Below are 17403 nucleotides of genomic sequence, written 5' to 3'. Positions count from 1 at the left end.
AGACAAAGTTGATTTTAAATCAATTTCCTTAAAGTTGATTTTCCCTTCATTTTAGTTTCTGTATTTGTTATCTTTTAGATGCATTTTTGGTAAGCACTAAAGAATTATGTTTTTATTTGTTTTTATCAAGTCTGATTCTTGCTTAGTTTTTAGCACACCACCATTTGGCTACTGTGTTACAACATCAAATTATCTTGGCTAGTGATCTTCAAATCAAACACAGACTCTCAATTCATATACTCTGTTTTATCTGATATTTCTGATCAGATTGTCTCTGTTTTATCTGATATTTCTGATCACTTGTTATATCTTAAAGTTCCTTCCTTCCCTCATTTGTTTCAAATATGACACACTCCTCTGGTTCTTCTCTATACTTTCAACAGTTATTTTTCCAGCTATTTTTTTGGCTCTTCTTGTGCCCATGCTTGAAGCAGCAGGATTCTCTACGTGTTGCGTCTGTAGTCTATTGCTCTTCCCATTCAACTTGCTCTGCTGTGGGGTTTTCATTTGTGCTTACATATTTATTTTCTCCCTGATACTGGTAACTTCTAAACATATATCTTTACTTCTGATCTGTCCCTACAAATCTTATAAAAAGATTTGTCTGCTAGCTATAAAATCTACTTGGACATTGCACACACATCTTATACTTAAGTTGGTCATAATTATAATAATTATTATATTTTAAGATCTACACCTTCATCTGAACTTCTGATTTTATTTAATGCACCCATAAATCTATTAATAACTAAAACAATGTAAACTAACCTTAGGTTCTTTTTAATACGCTTGGTCCTGAAACTATGGAGCTCTTTGTATGGGTAAATTCTTGCATGGGAACCCAATTTGTAAGTTAGGGAAAAGCAGAGCTGTACGTTTTCAATGTGTTGAAGTGTATGTTATTTGGGGAAGTGGCTGCAGAGGTAGAACATGGATTCCCATTTCTTTTGGCTTCCTTTTTACAACTGATCATAGTAACAACTGTAAAAATGCAGTCATAAAACCACTTACCTAAAAATAATTTACTCTGGCACCATACTCCTTAATTGGGAATACCACTTAACATTTTATGATGTAATTACAGCAAATACTCCTATTTCCCCTCTCTCGCACACGACAAGCTCTTTTTCACGTAAATGTTTCTTGGTTTTTCAGTGTCCTTGGAATCCTTTTCCCTTTTTCTCAATTGGTAACTCTTTTTCACTTTTTAACAAGTCAACTAAAGTGCAACCTTCTGTGGGAAATCCTAATCCTATGTTACAGTCAAAAGGTATCTCAGTATGTTTTTATAAGAGTCTGCGGAAGCATGAAAATCACTGTTGAAATTATATGAAAATTAGGCTTCAAATTCCTCAAAGACAGGGTGCAGGTCTTTGTTATTTCTTTAGTGTTTAGCAGAGTGCAATAATTATGGTGAAAGTCAATAAATGTTTATTGAAATGTTGAACTAATCTGCCTTGTAGTGCATAGACTTCAAAAGCCAATATAAGAAAATTGAATATTTAGTAAAATTGACTTATAGATTGCAAAGAATTTTCAACTCAATTTTAAAAATTTGATTTCCACAAGAATTTTACAAAATTGAAATCACAACTATCATCCTGATTTACAGGTGGAAAAAAAAAAGAGGAAGCCTGGAAATGTATGAGTTTTCTACCACATATCTAGTTAAAAGCAATACCAAGTAAAGTTCAAAACTATGTTTTTAGAATATGAAACTGAACATTTCCTAAAGTCTATCAAATTTTTATTCATTGTAGGATGATCAAGATTTGTGGGGAGTTTCATGTAGTATTACTTTTGCCTTCCAAACAATTCCTTGCAGGTTTTAATGATGTGTCAGTGTACTGATAATATCCAAGGAAGTAAATTAATCCTATCTTACTATAATGTCATTGCATTAACATACAATTTTATCTTTGTCCATTCTTTAAGATCTCAAAATGCTTAACTTCCTCTTTTCAAATACTCTCACATGTGTACGATAATGAGGCCTATAGTAACTTGACTTTGTTTCTATGGAATTTACTTTCCTTGTTACCTATTTCCAGCCATAAGTACCATACGGAAACTTCTCCCTGAATGTATCCCCTCTGCCTCAGTCCATGTAGCTTTGAGCCCACTTAGAGCCTTTGTTTTCTTAGACCCTTTCTTTAACTTTGGTGACCAATGTTTTTACGCTGTACCTTGTCTTGGAGCTCCTCCATGTTCTTCTCTTGAATTACGCCTCTATTCATACAAGTTGCAATTTTCTCTAAAGATCAAGAACCACTTCTCTGACCTCCCCATTGGTGTTGTTTCTATATTTAAATGGGATATTTTACCTTGCTTTATTTTTTTTCTTGCTGTTCTTAATCACATTTATCACAAGTGGTCAAGTAGTTTATGTGAATAAAAGAAAAATACTTGACTTCAGTTTAAATTTGGGCATAGAATTTTAGATGGCCATAATTGTTGCTGTGGAAAGTTTTGCCCCAGAACATTTTGAAAAAAATATTTATTGGAACCCAGATTTAGCATCAACTTTCATGAGAATCACAAGTTTATTATTGTTCTGAAACATTTGGCCTGCTTTAAAGCCAAAAATCGGTGTACTGTAGATATTTTTATTTATATAAATTATCTACAATTATTGCTTTATGCATATTTTCAAGATAAAACAGGAATTTTAATAATATTGAGCTATAGCATGATAAATATATCAATTTAAAATGCTTAACTTGATTTGAATCTCTTTGATTAGATATCTTCTTGCTACTATTGCCTTAAAAACTTTATTACAAAGTAAAACCTCTATTAATTACTATTCAGTGCTAGAAAAACGTTCTAAGGCATTTTTTTTTTTTGCCATCAGGCCAAGTCCAATCATTCATTTGACTAAACTGAACTACACTAAAGCAGAGACTTATCTTAATGACCACAGTACTTCCATTACATAGAATAATCTGTCCCACGAAATCAGTATTCATAAAGGCTTGCACAATGACTGAATCTTAGCTTTCTAAGAAAAAGAAATAAATATCAATATTGGATAAATCTTAAGAAGTCTACTTACTAAAGTTTGTCTTAAAGTTTCCTTTTAATTCTTATTATATCAATTGAACTAAGTTGATGAGGGAGATGAAAGGAGAAAGGTGATAGTTTAGATCACTTCATATTGTTCACTAACCATCAAATAATTAGACTAATATTACATATATGTTCATGCACACGTATACATATACATACATACTTACTAGTCAAATAATTAGACTAATATTGCATATATGTTTATACACACACATATATATAAAATACATGTCTTGTGTTGAAGAGTCAGGTTATGCTATGTTTTTTTTTTTTTGAGACGGACTCTCGCTCTGTCGCCCAGGCTGGAGTGCAGTGGTGCAGTCTCGGCTCACTGCAAGCTCCGCCTCCCCGGTTCACGCCATTCTCCTGCCTCAGCCTCTCCGAGTAGCTGGGACTACAGGCGCCTGCCACAATGCCCAGCTAATTTTTTGTATTTTTAGTAGAGACGGGGTTTCACTGTGGTCTCGATCTCCTGACCTCATGATCCGCCCGCCTCGGCCTCCCAAAGTGCTGGGATTACAAGCGTGAGCCACCGCGCCCGGCAGGTTATGCTATGTTAAATAAAAATATTAAGAGTTTTTTCTTTTGGAGCTGAACTGAGAATTATTACCTGATTGTGTATGTCTTCTGTTGAAGAATCGGGTTGTGCTGTATTTGTTTATTTTTTATTTAGTTTTATTTTCATTTTTTAAGACGAAGTCTCACTTGTTACCCAGGCTGGAGTGCAGTGGTGCAATCTCAATTCACTGCAACCTCCACCTCCTGGGTGCACGTGATTCTCCTGCCTCAGCCTCCCAAGTAGCTGGAATTACAGGGGCCTGCCACCATGCCCAGCTAATTTTGGTAGTTTTAGTAGAGATGGGGTTTCACCATGTTGGCCTGGCTGGTCTTGAACTCCTGACTTCAAGTTATCCACCTACCTCAGCCTCCCAAAGTGCTGGGATTACAGGCGTGAGCCACCACGCCTGACCAGGTTATGCTATAGTAAATAAAAATATTATGAATTATTTGGAAATTGAATTGAGAATTTTGACCTGATTTGTTGGATGTGTATAGTGGTAGGCTAAAGATAAAGGACAATTAAGCATGTCCTTTCTGAGCAATTATGACTTTTCAGTTCACAAAGAACAATTTATTAATGTCACATTTGGATCAGGTTAATTAAAGAGACAGACTAAATAAGTGCTGTGCCACAGAGCATCTATATAGGCTCTGCCAGGCCCATGGTTTGCATTTGAAGAATAAGATTCAGTGTTAACAGTTAATTGCAAATGATACTACTACTTTGAGGGCCATATTAGACACACAGGCTAATGAATTTTTTTATCATAGCTTTTGTATCCCCAGAGGGTCCTAGTCACAGTAATAAAAGCAAAATCATAGTCTTTCTTACCTCATAAACGTAGTTTACATCCTTTGTATATGTCTTACTAGTTGAGTGAGTTTAGCCAACTTACATAACCCCTGTAGATCCGTTAAAAAAGTAGATAAATAAGACTAACTTCAAAGAGTCTGAGCCGATACAGCAACAACAACGAAGTGTGGATTGGCAACTTATCCCATGGGAAAAATGTTCTATAAGTGCTGCATATTTTATTCAATAAATGTTTGTAGTAATTAATACAATTGGGAATTCTCTCACTGAACTTCTCTCCACTGTTCCCATGCATATATATATATATGCATAGTGCTTTGTCACTATGCATATATATAAGTCCTTTATTTGAACGTGACATCAAGGATTGATGTCTGCCTATCATGTGAAGGACATAAATATATAACATTGTACTGGTCTTTTATCTGGTCCTCATTTCATGTAAAACTAACCTTCTATTATTAACCTCTGGTCACACATTTTTATCTTTGTTAATGTAAGCCAAAAAAAATTGAATTTGCACGTTAAGATAATATAATTAGAAATAATGAAGTTACTATCAGATTATTATTCAAGCAGAATTATTCCAAATTGATTGAAAAGAGAAATGGATATAAGCAAAAAGATGAGAACAAGGACTGGAAGAGTCAAAGGGCATCCAGTATGTTTTATCAGTATTCATGCAGAGTTTTCATGATAATGTATTAGCTTTTTATATAGTTCAAGCTCCTGATTTATTTTCGATACAAATAGTCAAGAAATTTATACATCCTATTGCATTGTTTTGCAGATAATTCTATAGACTTAGTGGACTGAGTCCAAGGGGGTATGATTTGCAGCAGAAATTCAAGCATAAAAGTCCCTGTTGCTAGCATCCCCAGCAACTTTAAAACGGGGCTGTAAAATCTCAGCCCTTGTTCCAGAAAGACTATGGGTCATGGTGGAAGGAAGAAATAGCGAGGCAGCTTTATATATCTGTGTGTGGGTGGAAGCTCTTTCTATTAATAAGCAGGCCTTTAATCTCCAGAGCCCATTTCCCCAGCAGTCAATTCACCTAGAAAAATAAAATGTCATTTAATTGGCAGAAAAATTGCTTAAATTCTGTGTGACAAACTCAAAGAAATACATTCTGTATATGGAAAAGCAAAGAGAAAAGGATACAAATTAAATGTTAATTCTAAAGATGATTAAAACATAATAATATACAAAATTCAGCTAGTTCCTTAGTAATTGACACAAAATTATATAACTTTGGGATATATAATCACAATCAAACTAATATTATAAACTTAAAAAATAAATTGCTTAAAATTGATGCTTAGGCTCCATTGTGTTGACAGCTATCTACTCAATCTATAGAGAATGCTAATTTGATAGGAATGACTTGCATTGAAAAGTCAGTTCAGATTTTGGGTTAATTGGCATCCACTTAACTTGTGAAGTCTACCTTGTTAAATATAAATGTTGTAAAAAATTAATGCCAATAGATGTGAGAAAACCATTTGACACAAGGCGGCAATTAACTACAGCATATAAAACCAAAATTCAAAAGTCTGGAAGTTGGTAAAGATGCAAACTTCTTTACTTGCCCTTGAATTTACAAATCAATCATACGTCAAAATGAAATGCAAGAAAATAACCTGCCAAATCGTATATGGGAGAAATCAGAAAATCCAGAGGAAATGGAAGTGCAAAGATTGTAACAGAAAAGAATGAAATAATGATGAAAGAAGTCCAGATACTCTCAAAAAAGTCATGTACCTGTTTTTAGCTTATATAAAATACTTAAATTTATTATTGCTCAACATCTCTGAAGATTCATCTTTTTTTTTTTTTTTTTTTTGAGATGGAGTCTTGCTCTGTCACCCAGGCTGGAGTGCAGTGGCGCAGTCTTGGCTCACCGCAAGCTCCGCCTCCCGGGTTCACGCCATTCTCCTGCCTCAGCCTCTCCGAGTAGCTGGGACTACAGGCGCCCGCCACCACGCCCGGCTAATTTTTTTTGTATTTTTAGTAGAGACGGGGTTTCACCGTGGTCTCGATCTCCTGACCTCGTGATCCGCCCTCCTCGGCCTCCCAAAGTGCTGGGATTACAAGCGTGAGCCACCGCGCCCGGCCAGATTCATCTTTTATACATCATGCTTTTGTTAATACCAAGTCATATTACATAGGTATATTTTAGTCTAGAGGATTATACTAATGAAAAACTTTAGTACTAATAATTATAATAGCATGTTTCTTCTCTCTTTTCTTTCTGGATCTTTCATATTTCAACTCAGTGTATACTAATTCATGGTCTCTTGAATCTGAACCAAGCACTGTAGTGGTTACTGGGCAAGTCTCTCTCCTAAATCAAATATCTACATGGATACGAATGAAAGGGTTTAACAATTTCTGGGGGACTTATTCTGTTGACAATTTCTCAGTACCCAATGAGGACAAATGCAAGTAAGTTTAAATCAGGAAAGATGATCTGGAGCCAAGTATATAAAGGACCTTGGCAAGGGGTTCTGAGGAAGCACAGAATAGTAAAATATGGACTATAGCTGCAGTTAAGGGCCCAAAAGCTTTTATTCATTTTGGTGTTACCTCAGAGCCATGAGATTGAGAGAGGTTAAAGATTTGTGAAATGAACAAATTTGAAATGAGTAAGACACAGTTCTGGCCTCTAAAGAATGTTTAATATCCTATTTTTTGATATTGTAATGGTAGATGTGAACACTCGTCTGATTTAGTGCACTGTTAAGACTGTAAGTTCAAGCTTTAATTCACCTAGTACAGATCCTAGCTCTGCAGCTTGCTCTGGTTGACTGTGTACATTACTGAAATTGTCTGTCCTCAGTTTCCTCATGTTTAAAATGCGATTAATAATAGTACCTATCTTACAGGAATTTTATACAAATAAAATGTGATAATGTGTCTATAGATCTTAGAGTAGTGCCTAGGATATAATGAGAAATCACTATATCATATGTTTACCTCCCAAGCAGATTCTAGGTTCCTTTAGAAAAAGAAACCCACATTCATCGTCACCTGTATCAAAAACAGAGCATTTATCTACTTTTGCAAGACTTATCTTTCTTTCATTCATTCAAGAACTGTTCTTTGTGTTCTCCTTACCCTTCTGTAGGGTGTTTGAGACTGGAATGCCAGACAGGCATGGCCTCTTCTCTCACTGAAATTATAATCCACTGGAGAAATACAGACAAGTCAATGAGTAATTTTAAAACAGTGAGTATACATTATTGTAAGAGAGGTCCACAGTGTTGTGGGAAAAGTTGAGAAGATATCCAATTTAAAAGTCAGTTTTCAGGAGAATCATACTGCAGAAAATGACTTTTGACTTCAAATCTAGTAGAAAGGGCAACAATGGGGAGAAAAACTACTGCCAACAGAGAGGATAGTATGCCCAAAGTGTAGGACTAAAAATGGACATGCTATAAGAATATGCTTGAGAAAAGTGAAGAATTGTAAATATGAGGTGAACGGGAGAAAAAGAGGAAAAGTGGGGAATGATATTGGAGTGGGAGGCAGGACTCAGATCATTCAGGACTTTGTTAGCCACATTGAGCATCTTTGACATTATCTGAAAGGAAATTAAGAATACATTAAAGGGTCTAAGCATGAGATCTATGTGACAAGATTTGTATTTTCTTAAGACTATTTTTGCTGCTTATAGAGAATGGAGTGAAGGGAACGTGAGTAGAAGCAAAGGTAACCATGAGAAGACTCTTAAGAACCACTGGAAGGACATAATGTGTCCTCACTATAGAATGGGCAGAGGGATTAGGCAAAGTTTGGTTTTGAAAGTTATTTAGGATGTCATATTATTATGCATCTTGAATTAATTTGATATGCACAGTAACAGAACAGAGAAGGACAATCAAATGGATGATAGTATTCTTGAGCATTTATTTTGCCTCCAGTCGCTCTGTGTGTATCCTCGCATTTCATCTTCAAAAACTCCATGAATGAGAGATAACATTACTATTTTCACTTTACAGATGAGAAAAATAAGGTGCATGCTCTAGTTAGGTAACTTTCCCAGAAACACATAATTTGCAAATGGTGGAGCCAGGATGCAAATCCAGATGGAATAACTTCAGAGCGTATTAATTAACTTGGATAGAAAGAGGCAACTTAAGAGGGGCATTATTTGGGGGCAAAGAAGATGGTCATATTTGAGACCTGACAAATATAAGAAGTTTGTAGGTTAAGTAAGTGAAGATAAGGAGGGAGACAGCGAAGCACAGTGATAAAGAACATGGTTATGAAATCAGACGTGGATTGAGACCTCACTCTGTCAATTATCACCTCTGACCAGGGGCAAATTACTTAGTCTCTCTGGGCATTACAGTACCTTATGTATAAAACAGATATAACAATAGGGATGTTGGGAAGATTAAATGATAGAATTCCTATAAAACACTTGAAAAACAGATTGGTTGCCCTATACTCCATTTTCAATTAATGTTACTACTGTACTTACTACTATTTTGAATAGGTTGTTAAAACACGAGTTTCGAATTCGGGGAAAAGTCCCCCAAAAAGGATTGTCTTAGCTTATTCATTCAGGCTTCTATAACAAAATACCATAGAGTGGGAGGCTTATAAACAACAGAAATTTAACTCTCACAGTTGTAGAGGCTGGGAAGTCAAAGACCAATGTGCCAGCGGATTCAATGTCTAATGAGGGCCCATTTTCTGACTGATAGGTGGCTGTCTCTTTTGCTGTGCTCTCTCATGGCATGATGGATGAGAGACATCCCTGGGGTCTGTTTTTAAGAGGACTAATCCCATTCACAAGGGCTTTGCTCTTATGACCCAAACACATTCCAAAGGACCCATCTCTTTATATCGTCACTTTGGAGGCTAGGATTTCAACATAGAAATTTTGAGGGGATATTAACAATCACTCCATTGCAGGTATCATCAAGGTATAGATGGTATTTGAGAACCTGGGAGCATAGAAAGCTATCTGGGATGATCAAGAAAGAATGAGAACAGACCTCTGAAAATACAAATTTAATTTGAAAGAGCTCACAAAAATTTATGCATTAAATAATATCAAAGCATAAAAAGCACAGAGAAAATGATAATACTCAAAATCAACACCTCTAAAATGTTTCCAGATTTAAAAGAAAAAAAGTGCAGCTACAAAGGAATGAGCACAAAGCTAGCAAAAGAAATCTCATCATCAGCATGGCAGGTGGCACAGGAAGTGGAGGATAGGTGAGGGTGGCACCTTAATGCACTGAAGGAAAATTATTTTCAAGTTAAAATTTTATACCCAGCCAAAATATTGATCAAATGTGATAGTAAAGGCATTTTTGGATATGCAATGACTTCTCACATATCCTTTTATAAAGTGTATATTAAGGATCTTTTCTAGAAAAATAAGGAACAAAATAAAAAATAGAAATTCATAAAGAAAGAAATGGAACAGGAAACAAAGCAATTCAATCAATCAAAAATTGTGGGAGGTGGGGAGAAGGATGAGAAAAGTTCAGTGAAAAGAAAATACAGAATGCAATCTATTTAAAAAGAAAAACAAACTAGTAGATCGATAAAAACAAAAAAATTAATAAAAGTTAATATCCATTTTTGCTTTAAAAAACCCTTTTATCAAACTAAGAAACAATAAATGTTATTTAATCTGATAGATGACATCTGCCAACAACCATAGTAAACATGATGCATTTTTTTTTTTTTTTTTTTTTTGAGACAGGGTCTTGCTCTGACACCTAGGCTGGAGTGCAGTGGAGTGATCATAGCTCACTCCAGCTTCAAACTCCTGGCCTCCAGTCTTCTCAGTCCAGCCTCTCAAAGCACTAGGATTATAGGAGTGAGTGAGCTACTGCATTTGGCCATGATTCTTAATAATGGGGAGTGGTAGACATTTCCTTTATAGTCATGAAAAATGCTACAAGCCCATGTCACCTCTTTTTTCTGGGTATAGCCAGTGAAAGACAAAGAAAAAAACTATAAGTACCAGAAAGAAAGAAAACAACCTTTAACATCTACTGGTTATTTGACTATTAAAAAGAAAAAGAAAGAATATACAACTAGATTCTTAGAATTAATAAGAATAGCATAGTAGCTAAGGTCATAAAGTTGAAAATAAGAAAAACAAGGAAAAAGAGACAGAAACACAGAGGAAGTCAGACATTGAAATTCACTTCCTTTAACATATGTCAGATCAAGTAGACAAATATTGATATAGAAGGTTTACATAATGTGAATAATAAAGTTGCTATGATTTACATATTAAATTCTGCACTCTGAAATAGATAATATATATTCAGCTTCCCATGGTATCATTATAAAAATTTATCATACATCATGCCATATGGAAAACCTTAATACATTTCAAAAAGTACGGAAAACAAGTCTGTTAGTCAGCTTAGGCTGCTATACCACAGGACCACAGGCCGGGAGATTTAAACAGCAGCCATTTATTTCTTAAAGTTGTGGAGGTTGAGAAGTCCAAGATCAAGATACCTGCTGATTCAGTTCCTGGTGAGAACTCTCTTTCTAGTTTGCAGATGGCCATCGTCTTGCTGTGTCCTCAAATGGCAGAGTGAGACAGAGAGAGAGAGAGAGAGAGGAAGGGAAAGAGAGAGCACATGCTAACTCTCTGGTAGCTTCTTACAAGGACACTAATCCCATCATGAAGACCCCACCCTCCAGACCTCAAATAAACCTAATTATTTTCCAAAGCCTATACCTCCAAATACTATCACGTTGGAGATTAGAGCTTCAACATAGAAAGTTTGGGAGGACACATATTTATAGTCCATAACAACATTTTCTAATCATAATGCAATAAAACCAGAAATTAATAACAAACATCTAAAAATTTAACTATTCATGAAAAAATGTAAACATTCTCTTTTAAAGGACTCTTGGATAAAAGAGGAAATTGGAGCTGGATATGCAGAATGCTGAGGAAATATTTATAAAGCAGACAGTACCTATAAGAAGCTATGGCATATAGCCAGAGGCCACACTCAAAGGAAAATGTATAGCATTAAATACCTCAACTGAAATTATAAATTAAAAACAACTTAATCAAAACTTCAGAGAAAATAATAAATAATCCAAATGAAACAATAAATGCAACAATAAAAGGAGACAAAAGGAAGAAATAATCAGATAAAGCAGATACAGATAAGTTAGAAAACAAAAAAATTCATAGGCTTAAAAAGTTAATCATAGTTTTTTTTGAAAAATGTATGTAACATCAACCAATCTAATTAAGGAATAACAAGATAGTGATGAGGTAGGGGGTAGGAGAGAAGTGGAAAATGTGCCAACCAACCCAATATAAATTTTTATGTAGAAATAACCATGAAATTGCTGGGCGCAGTGGCTCACGCCTGTAATCCCAGCACTTTGGGAGGCCAAGGTGGGCGGATCATGAGGTTAGGAGTTCAAGACCAGCCTGGCCAACATGGTGAAACCCTATCTCTACTAAAAACACAAAAATTAGCCAGGCGTGGTGGCGCTTGCCTGTACTCCCAGCTACTTGGAAGGCTGAAACAGAAGAATCACTTGAACCCAGGAGGCAGAGGTTGCAGTGAGCCGAGATCGTGCCACTGCACTCCAGCCTGGGCGACAAAGCGAGACTCCGTCTCAAAAAAAAAGAAATAACCATTAAATTTCAAGATATTTTAGAAAACAATCATCAGTTACTTTTTTTCAATGGTTTACAAATATGTGAACATCTTATTAAAATGGACACAGGTCTTAGGAATTATAAACAGAACATTTCCATAGATTTCTATAGAAGGCCCGGCATGGTGGCTCACCCCTGTAATCTTAGCACTTTGGGAGGCTGAGGTGGGCGGATCACTTGAGGTCAGTAGTTCAGACCATCCTGATCAACATGGTGAAACCCTGTCTCCACTAAAAATACAAATTAGCTGGGCGTGGTGGCTTGTGCCTGTAGTCCCAGCTACTCTGCAGGCTGAGGCCAAAGAATTGCTTGAACCTGGGAGTGGGAGGTTGCAGTGAGCCGCAATCACACCACTGTACTCCAGCCTGGGTGACAGAGCAAGATACTGTCTCAAACAAACAAAGAAACATAAAGAAGCTAGCTTCCCAAATATCCCAGGCCACAATGATTTCATTTTGAATTCTACCAAAACTTTTCAGAAGAGATTATTCCAGTACCATTTAAACTGATCCAGGAAGTAAGAAAAAGAAGTAAAGGTTCCAAAACTTTTTTTTAGTATATTAATAAAGCTAAAAAAAAAATTGTGAATATCTCTGTATATGCTAAAAAAGAATTTGATAAATTTAAACAATTTTTTATTTCAAAACAATCCATCTTTTTTTAACATGACACATTACACTTTCATTTCAGCATTCAAAGCCACTCTTATGCTTGATGGAAAACTTTAGACACATTCACGTTAGAGTCAGGAACAAGACTGATGACCAGCATCAGTAATACTCAACATTGTTCTGGTGATACTACTCTCCCAACTATTTGAAACGATCATGAAAATAAAGCTATGTGTAGGCTGGGTGCGGTGGCTCACGCCTGTAATCCCAGCACTTTGGGAGGCCAAGGTGGGTGGATCACTTGAGGTCAGGAGTTCGAGACCAGCCTGGCCAACATGGTGAAACCCCGTCTTGACTAAAAATACAAAAATTAGCTGGGCATGGTGGTGCATGCCTGTAATCCCAGCAACTCAGGAGGCTGAGGCAGGAGTACCGCTTGAGCCTGGGAGGTGGAGGTTGCAGTGAGCTGAGATTGTGCCACCGCACTCCAGCCTGAGCAATAGAGAGAGACTCTGTCTCAAAAAAAAAAAAAAAAAAGAAAGAAAGAAAAAGAAAAAAAGAAAAAAAAAAAAGAAAAGAAAGCTATGTGAATAGAAGTAATAAGTTTGGATACAAAATTATTAAAATACATCAGTAGTTCATGTAAACACAGTTGGCATTTAGGTTAACCGTTGTAATGAAAAAGAGATGCCATTTATAATTACAATAAAAAGATAAGATTTCTTCCATTGAACCTGGCTGGGGAGGTTGCAGTGAGCCAAGATCGCTGCATTGCACTCCAGCCCAGGCAATATGAGTGAAACTCTGTCTCAAAAAAAAAAAAAAAAAAATAGATAAGATTATTAGGAATATACAGAATAAACTCCTAGATGAGAAACACCAAACAGACTTTAAAGACATGTAAAGACACACCTTGTCCTTCCCTTAAGATATGCAACATTGTAGAGATATATCAGGTCTCCATGAGTTTATTTATAAAATTAATGTGATTCCAATGAAACAATATGAGGATTTTCTTTTTGGAACTAGAAAATTGATTCAAAGTTTTAGAGTTTCAGGGACTCGCAGCAAAAGAAAAGAAATAGTGAAAGGCAGAGGCCAAGCTTATCAGATATTAAAACATAACATGAAACATTAACAATTAAAGCAGTGTGGTAGTGATGCCTAGATAGACCTATCAATGAAACAGAAAACCCAGAAACAACACCGATGCATCTGGCTCAATACTATATAAAATGCAGAGAAATTTCAAATCTTCAGCGAAAAGATGGGCTAATAAAATATTAGTGATCCAGATTCATAACTATTGCTTACTAAACTTTGATATGTTTCCAAGGAATCAAATGTTTAAAAGAAAAAACGAAACAATACAATCACTAGAAAAAACAAGGACTAATTTGTTATGAGCTTAGAATGAAAAAGATCTTTGAAACTATGATTCAAAATCCACATAAAGAAATCATAAAGGAAAAAATTGATAAATTTGCATATTTGAATATTAAAATAAAAAACTAGATGAAATTAAACAACTAAAAAATTCATCAGTGACAAACTAGTACTAGACAAACGAATACTAGACAAACTAGTAACAATAATTGCAGCTGACACAGCAGACAAAATTCAATAATTTTTCCTAATATATGAAAACCTCCTAGAAATTGGAGGGAAATCAGAAATGATGCCACATATCTACAGCTATCTGATCTTTGACAAACCTGACAAAAACAAGAAATGGGGAAAGGATTCCCTATTTAATAAATGGTGCTGGGAAAACTGGCTAGCCATATGTAGAAAGCTGAAACTGGATCCCTTCCTTACACCTTATACAAAAATTAATTCAAGATGGATTAAAGACTTAAATGTTAGACCTAAAACCATTAAAATCCTACAAGAAAACCGAGGCAATACCATTCAGGACATAGGCGTGGGCAAGGACTTCATGTCTAAAACACCAAAAGCAATGGCAACAAAAGCCAAAATTGACAAATGGGATCTCATTAAACTAAAGAGCTTCTGCACAGCAAAAGAAACTACCATCAGAGTGAACAGGCAACCTACACAATGGGAGAAAATTTTTGCAACCTACTCATCTGACAAAGGGCTAATATCCAGAATCTACAATGAACTCAAACAAATTTACAAGAAAAAAACAACCCCATCAAAAAGTGGGCAAAGGACATGAACAGACACTTCTCAAAAGAAGACATTTATGCAGCCAAAAAACACATGAAGAAATGCTCATCATCACTGGCCATCAGAGAAATGCAAATTAAAACCACAGTGAGATACCATCTCACACCAGTTAGAATGGCCATCATTAAAAAATCAGGAAACAACAGGTGCTGGAGAGGATGTGGAGAAATAGGAACACTTTTACACTGTTGGTGGGACTGTAAACTAGTTTAACCATTGTGGAAGTCAGTGTGGCGATTCCTCAGGGATCTAGAACTAGAAATATCATTTGACCCAGCCATCCCATTACTGGGTATATACCCAAAGGACTATAAATCATGCTGCTATAAAGACACATGCACACGTATGTTTATTGCGGCACTATTCACAATAGCAAAGACTTGGAACCAACCCAAATGTCCAACAACGATAGACTAGATTAAGAAAATGTGGCACATATACACCATGGAATACTATGCAGCCATAAAAAATGATGAGTTCATGTCCTTTGTAGGGACATGGATGAAACTGGAAAACATCATTCTCAGTAAACTATCACAAGGACAAAAAACCAAACACCGCATGTTCTCACTCATAGGTGAGAATTGAACAATGAGAACTCATGGACACAGGAAGGGGAACATCACACTCCAGGGACTGTTGTGGGGTTGGGGGAGGGGGGAGGGACAGCATTAGGAGATATACCTAATGCTAAATGACGAGTTAATGGGTGCAGGAAATCAACATGGCACATGGATACATATGTAACAAACCTGCACATTGTGCACGTGTACCCTAAAACCTAAAGTATAATAAAAAAAAAAGAAATTGGAGGGAGAAAAAACAATAATCAAATAGAAAACTGGATAAATCAAATAGAAAATTGGATAAATGTGCACAGAGAGTTCATGAAAAAGATGCTAGATGTTTAACCTTATTTATAATAAAAGAAATGTGAATCGAGATGCCAATTTTAACATACAAAATTAGCAAAAGCACAAAAGTTAAATAACATATTCTGTTGACAAGGCCATGGAATCAGGGATTCCCATATGTTTCTGGTAGGAGTACAAAATCTTATAAATCTGTTGGAGGACAATTTGGCAATATCTATCAATGTTAATCATATATCTATACATATAAATATACGTTTTATACGTGTGAAATTACATATACCAAACAATGTTTGTAGCACTGTTTCTCATACCAAATATTGGAAATAACTTAATAATAGACAAATGAATTCATCCATAGTGGACAAGTTAAATACTCTATGGTACATTCAATATAATAGAACACAGCTGAAAATAAAAATAAGAAAGCTCTTCCTATAGACTGACATGGAAATACCTTCTGGGAATATAAAGTGGGGAGGCGAGGGACAGTGGATACAGTACGGTATATTGTGGTGGGTGGCAGGAAAGGAGAAAAAATGAGTATATTTGAATTCACTTATTTGTTCAGAAAGAAATGTTGGAAGGACACAAAAAATAATTACGATGGCTACTTGAGAACAGGAACAGCAAAGTAGGATCTGCTCAGTTGTTAAATAAGGATTAGAAGGAGATGGCCACTTAAACATGTAAATCACATAAAGGTATTACTTATTCAAAAAACTTAAAACCAAATATAGTAATACACATGTGATAAATGTTACATCTGAGGTATAGCAAGTGCCAGGGAGAAGGTGATGAGTGGACGTTCAATTATGTTAGGTGGTAGGGAAACTTGCAGAGATAAAATCGTAATAGTACTGGTACTGGGTCTAGAATGTTGAGTAGAAACCCACCAGGAATACAGGGTAGCAGGAGTGTAGGGGTCAGGGGAAAACTTTTCCTTCACTCTCTGAAGCCTTGGTGAAAATCACTGAACAAAGGCAGATTAACAGGAGAAAAGGCATACACACTTATTTGATCTTGTTTTATGTGACACAGGAGACTTCAGAATGAAGACCCAAAGATAGAGGTGGAAATTGTCCATTTTTATACTTAGGTTCAACAAAGTAAGGACAGCCCTGTAGAAATATAGTTAGACGAAAAGGGTATGATGTAATGCTAATAGACTACGAGGAAGCCCAGAAAGGCCTGTTTAGATCCTTCCTGGACTCTGTGCAGTATTCCATCGTTCCGTCTGGGCATGGGGCAGGACCTTCTCTGGAATGGGAGTGTTGTGACCTACACTTAAACAAGGTAAGTCAGATAATTTCCATATGGTTTACACAGAAAGGCTGGAGAGGAGTTGGGGGAAGTAGAAGTAATATTTGATGCTTTGTGGCTGGCTTTGGGGAAAGGGATTCTGGTTTCTATGACCTGCCTTGAGGAAGAGGGAGTCTAGTATGCATGGCCAGCCTGGCGGTGGTGGGGAGGAGGAGAGGGGCGGAAATGAAGGTCCAGAGACCGGAGGTTTGGAGAAGGTCAGAGAGAGAGCTGCTTCTGAGGACTTCATTTTGCAGTAACATTTTCTGAGACCCTGCAAATGAAAATGCATTTCAGATGTCAAAA

The 17403-nt window shown here is 36.1% G+C and overlaps 1 long non-coding RNA gene across 2 annotated transcripts in view; it reads right to left on the bottom strand.

Moving 5' to 3' along the window:
- The window catches only part of LOC134735749 (uncharacterized), a 330220-nt gene that overhangs the window by 18115 nt on the left and 294702 nt on the right, over positions 1–17403 (bottom strand). The window contains exon 4 of one of the 2 annotated variants that reach the window (XR_010119172.1): positions 17253–17371. The exons of the other annotated variant lie outside the window; for it this stretch is intronic. This is a non-coding gene — a long non-coding RNA (uncharacterized lncRNA). Of the gene's footprint in view, positions 1–17252; positions 17372–17403 lie in introns of those variants that run through there. 2 annotated transcript variants of the gene reach the window in all.

This window comes from Symphalangus syndactylus, chromosome 23 (assembly GCF_028878055.3).
Source record: "Symphalangus syndactylus isolate Jambi chromosome 23, NHGRI_mSymSyn1-v2.1_pri, whole genome shotgun sequence".
Lineage (NCBI taxonomy): Eukaryota > Metazoa > Chordata > Mammalia > Primates > Hylobatidae > Symphalangus > Symphalangus syndactylus.
Note: the sequence above shows the minus strand (reverse complement) of the source record. Positions and strands in the feature narration are given on the sequence as shown.